Below are 6027 nucleotides of genomic sequence, written 5' to 3'. Positions count from 1 at the left end.
TGAACTGTAACCGCGCAAGTGCATAAATACGCTTTTGCATTTCCAGTTGAATTAATTGAAAGTAACATTAATAATAAAACTCATGTGATATATTTTGCTCTAATAATTTCCCAGTGATACATGTAGAAATCTAGCAAGTCCTTAATAAAGACATTCAAAACGTCAGTCAAAACAAAATTTAACCTAAAAACAAACCTTTTTTTTATCTATTCGCCGTTGTAAAGTTAAATACATTGACGAGCTTTGGGATTCCTTGAAAGTGATAGGCAATAGATTTTCTTGAAAATTGACTTCTTTTAATGTTTGGAAATTAGCACCTGAATCTATTGTTTTGAGACACTTTTTAAGATAATTCAAACGAAATTTTTGATTCGCAAGACTGTTTTTAGATCGAGTAAACATAATTTAAAAAAATCTTTTCAATCGTTTCTTGTTCTCGTTTATGTCCGAACTTATATTTGAAGGTTGGGTATCAAAAAAAAAATATATTTTGAATTTTTGAATCTTAGGTGTTCTGCTAATTTGATTCTCATGCCTTAGTGAAGTCAGGCTCTGAGAATTGTGAACAGGCAAAAAACAGGGTAAAAGAGATATCGTTTTTTAAGTCTCGTGCACGTGTTGAGAGAAGACAAACAAAATCCAAGCAGAGAGCTATTTAAACGCCATTCAAGAAACCAATTAAGCAATTTCGATTACGCTTCTTAGCATTAATCCAGCTATTTACAACAATTTAGCTTTTTTCCACATTCGCGGCCTTGTGGTTCAATATATAAATTCTGCAGAGAAATTAAGGCTAACGAAAACAACAAAACAAGAATAGCAGGTTGCAAAAAACACAAAAACTTCCGACCACGAATGTTTTTATACAGAACACTTTTTTTCAAACTGCTTTTCATCTGTAGTATGATAAAAAATCTGAACAAAAGCATAAAAATTAGGCATATTCGATGGTAATTGTGAAATAGGTTTGGTTCACAACAGTTTTACCGAACAAGGAATAGAGACAAAAAAAAGCTCAAATAAAAATAATCTTTCTCGACTCAAATTGATTTTTAAGAATTCGACACAGAAGCGAAGTTGCACTTCGCATACACAAGGCAAAATCTGAACAATTACGCTTCCGGGGAGAACTGATTGAGTAAAACTTTGAGTTTCCAAAATTTCTTAAGTGACGCATGCCAATTATGACGCATCAGCGGTACCGGTCAATTTAAAAAAAAATTTATTAACTAACATGGCTCAATATACAGAGCGGTAGTATTTTAAATAGTATACGAAAAAGTTGATTAAAAACATCCGACTCTTCCCAAGTTCGAACTCTCTTATTTTGTAGCGGGTCTCCTTCCCTACCTCTAGGCTACAGATCATTGATACTTTGAAGCTAAAGTTGTTTTTGTAATATAATAGGCTGTGTTAATATCCTTAGCATTGGCTGTATTTAGTAGCTGGTCACTGATCAAAACGAACACTTTCAAAATAAATACATTTTGTCGCAACAATAATTGCGTCTCAACAATATTTGCGACTTAGAGTGGAAAAAAAGAGTTCATATTATAACACAATTTTTGCATGTGTAAAAACTATGAGCCTATTAAAAACCTGCTCGCTGGCTTCATTTGGTAGAAACTAGACTAAAACAAAAAACTTTAATTGTTCTATTTTTTTCCAGAATGGGTAAAATGTTTGTAGTTTTTTACATGTTGTTCGACTCACAGCAAATAGGACTTCAATATGATATACCACTCAACCCATTCCGATGATTATTTATGGTACCTGATTTCGCGTGCAAAAACACCCAAAAACAATTATTTTTTTCCAGTTTCAATGGGCGAAACAAAAAAAGCAATTCAAAAAGTATTTTATGGAATTGCTCTGCGATATATTCTAACCTCCAGTCACATGAATTTGACCAAGCTTCAACAACTTCAAAATGAGCGCCCATTATCAGCTAAAAATAGCCAAAAGAGCTATTTACTCCAGCAAAAACCAACAATAATGATGGTTATTAGACAATATTTTTAACACAAATTTATTCGAGATAATACTCTCCTCGGCCGTTTTGACAAGAACTCACTTGCGATTATGCTGTTAGGTTGAGTATTGCAAGCAAGCGGCACTAACAAAAAACCTATTTAACAACTGGAACTGTAAATTTTTGAATTGATTTCAAGTATCACTATAGAACAAAAAAAGTTCAATTGGAAAAAAGTCTTCGTAAGCAATGCGACAAGAGGAATAAAAAGATGTAAATGTTGCTCTTATGTTTTAAAATGAGCAAAAACAATCCGATTTTAAATCCTTGTACGTAGTCTAATGAGTTCTGGTAAAAAGCAGCAAATCTTGAAGAAAAACAAAAAAATTGCACAAAACATTTAATTGCAAAAAACGACCAAACAAATTGGTAAGGGGAGGGTAATTTACTACTTTAACCCTTGCTCATATCTCAGAATATGTACTACTATATCACTGAAAATAGAGGCTCAGCTAAAACTGGAGGTACCTATTTACTATTCTTTGAATTTGCTGTTTTGATGCGGGGTGAAAATGGCTATTTCATATTTCATAAATTGGGCTTCAGCCAAAGCCGTAGGTATTTTTAAACAAAACAAGTTAAAGAAAAATTTTTTTATTAATGGAATTTTCTCAAGAACATAGCTTTTTTAAAACAAATTTTGGGGCGTAGCCGCTTCTGTTCGGAAGCGTCCTACAAGCAGTTGCCTCGTTAAAATCTGAGTGCAATGAATTTCCTGAAAAAAATAGCATACCTGTTTAAACAGGGGAGTTTTTTTCACTCTTTTTTTGATTGATCACAAAAGTTCACATTTGGTAGGGTAGTTTTCACTTAAAATCATAAACTTTTCAAAAAAAAAGTCAAAACTTAAAAATTTGAGTTTTCCGAGCGCCATAACTTTGCAAGTATAAAAAATTAAGCTTAGCCGCTCATGTAGGCGAGAATCGAACAGACTCAGATCATCTCAGATTTTTGAGTAGTTTTTGAGACAAGTTGCATTAAAAAACGGTCAAAAATCAAAACTTTGATTTTTCCGAGGGCCATAACTTTTCATGTACAAATTGGGCAGGGCCGCCAAAGCAGATGAACTTCCCATAGCCCACTGTTTTGAATGACTGTAAACTTTAAGATTTGGGAGTGTAGTTTTTGAGGCAAGCCAAAAAATTTGGTACAAAAATGAAAGATTTGACTTTACCGAGGACAATAACTTTGTGTAAAAAGTTGAGCGCAACTACGTATGTATGAGAATTTCCTACAATTTCAGCTTTCTTATCCGTTGAACATTAAATCTCCGATTTGAAAGACTAGTTTTTGAGCAATTAAAAAGCCAAGGGTAAAAAATAAGGGTGAGGTAAGGTAAAGATTTTTCATTGTAAAAAAAGTTAATTATAAATCCGAAACCCACACATTTTCATAATGCGCAAACCATGTGATACGTCACAAACACACAATGGCAAGGTAGTTGACAGAAAAAGAAACAAAACACAAGCAAGCAAAAATCACTGCAAAAAAAAACGATCAACTACATTTTTATACGCTTGCCTCGATTAAATTTCCATTTGAAAAAATATATGTCTATTGAAACCAAAGTTCGAGCGTTAAATTAGCATTCAAACAACCTTTATCAAAAGTTAACGCAGCTTTAAATTGTTGAGTAGACGCCCGTGAAGCCTAAAAGAATTTTTTTCCATCTACATAATATTGAGTTTTTAAACTTTGTGATGAAAGCGAAAAAAATTTAATTTTTAAATGACAAAACTTACTTGTTTAAGGTTACTTAAAGTTGAGACATGAGAGCATTAATTTTGGTAGTTAAAAAAGCCTAATTAACATCATTACAGTTTTCTATTGTTCCCCGAAACATTTTGAGAACCACTCGGTTGCTTGAATCAAACAAGAACTAGGTTATTGTCGTCAAAACCAAAGCACATTTTCCACTCATCAGATGGCTGCCTTTTGCAAAATATAGCCATCAGAAAATTGATGCAATCAAGACATCCGGAAATAAAGCATTTTAAGTTAATCGAGTTAAAAGACAAACTCCCTTTATCTCTACATTGATTTTTTTGTAACTGTAGAGAATAAATTGTCAGAGAACCACCATTTTTTTGAAAAGAGAAAGAGTCAAAAAACGCGCATTTTCCGTCATGTTAATTTCCAAGGGATCTTAAACAGGATCAAACTTAATCTTCAAAAAATTAATTTTTTTAAATTTCAAGGTATATTTATTTATAAAATCCCACGTGAGCTTACTTTAATGAGCATACAATTCGATCCGAAATACTTTTTATCACTTTGAATCCTTATCTCTTCTACTTTTTAAAGGACCATTTATTTCTTTTATGGACACTGCTGCTGTTAATCGTTAGGTTCCAAACTTTTTACTCAGAGTCTTTTGGTCAATAATCCGCTTAACCCCTGCGTAAACTATCTCTTTCCATTAACTGGGATGCGAAATTATCAGTATTTAAATGGGGTGAACTTGTAGAGAGGCTGTGTTGTTATGGGTGATAAAAAAGGGAGTAAAGAAGGAATGAAAATATAGCCAACTGACAGGTGTAGAAGAGTAATGAACCCAAGGAAACTGAAAAAAAAACGAGCTTCTTTTTTCAAAGATCTTCAGCTTTTGAATTTCGAAAAAAATAGATGGCCTTAAAGCTCTTTGAATTTGTAGAAAAATTTACTAAGGAAATGTTTTTGTTAAAATTGACGCAATTGGAGAAAACTGGATCAATAGGTAAAATTTTTATTTCGCTGGGAAATCTGATAAAAAAATTTGCAAAATTAGAAGTCGATCACGCTTTTCGTGACACTTACAATTTGCCGTTCAATTGTAGAAGTTGCCTTCCCTGTAACAATAGAAATACACTACACTTAAAAAAAATCACAAGTCAAAAAGCAAAAAATCAAAACTGAGCGTGAATAAATTTTGAGAATTTTTTCTGAAAAAAAAAACAAAAAAAATCAGCAAGACCTATATAAGAGTACTCACTACGTTCATTACTCTTAATAACGGGTTAAAGAGTTGTAAACTGTTATTTATCACCATATAAGGCTTCAAACCCATAGTACTCATACACACGGGTAAATTGTAATCTGAATAGATTTTCTCTTGCTCGCGTTTAGCCCTCACTAGCATCTAATACATAAGCTTTCTGAACCATAAAAAATGTTCCGTCTCAAAATATATTACGTTTTTAAATGAAATAAATCGAATTTGTTCTCAGGAAAGTTTTTTTACTGCAAACTAAAACATTAAATCAATCGGAGCTTTAAGCAATGTAATGAAAAACTCGAAACCATATATAGTCAAATAGAAATTTCGCAATAAAACAAAAACCAGCAACATTAATAAATTGTATGTATAACATCACTAGTAGCAGTTTTGCAGACAGTCGATAAGTTACTTCTACAAATAAATAGCCTTGAACTATGAAAACTTAAATGACATTAAGCAGCATTTAACTCCGCATCGTCATGTTAAAATGTTTTTTTTTTTGTAAATTTTGACAAACGTACTAAGCTCAGCATCTTCATTTAAAATTCATACTACTTTATGCCATTTTAGTTATTCAGACTTGTTTTGAGCCATTTAGTACATCTATAAAATACGGATCCGCAGTTTGTGGCAATTTCTGGTGTTAAAGAAATGTTTCAGGTAGCATCTTGTCCAACTAACAAACACACTTAATGGTCAACCAATCAGGGTTGAATTGAATATAAATAACATCTATAGAAAAAAGCAAAAGAATCATGTTGATCAAGTTAAAAATAAACTGCTCTCGTACTAAATTAACAAGATAAATTATGTTTATGCTAATGAGAAATAGTTTCACTTTTATGTCAATGCAAACGAAACGCTTTTTTTTCTACCCAAGTTATCAATATCATCACAGCTGATACAAATTTCTCGACTCAAAATGGCATACGACTATTTTGCATAATTCTAAACACTAAACTATAGAACAATGTCTCTAAGACGAACGAAAATATTTTCTTGTTTTTTCTAGCTTGTT

The 6027-nt window shown here is 32.2% G+C and overlaps 1 protein-coding gene across 2 annotated transcripts in view; it reads right to left on the bottom strand.

Annotated features, from left to right (window-relative positions):
* LOC134851365 (small ribosomal subunit protein eS8-like) overlaps positions 1-6027 on the bottom strand; it is a 478345-nt gene that overhangs the window by 447066 nt on the left and 25252 nt on the right. The gene's annotated exons all lie outside the window — the stretch shown is intronic.

Source organism: Symsagittifera roscoffensis, chromosome 7 (genome assembly GCF_963678635.1).
Source record: "Symsagittifera roscoffensis chromosome 7, txSymRosc1.1, whole genome shotgun sequence".
NCBI lineage: Eukaryota > Metazoa > Xenacoelomorpha > Acoela > Convolutidae > Symsagittifera > Symsagittifera roscoffensis.
Note: the sequence above shows the minus strand (reverse complement) of the source record. Positions and strands in the feature narration are given on the sequence as shown.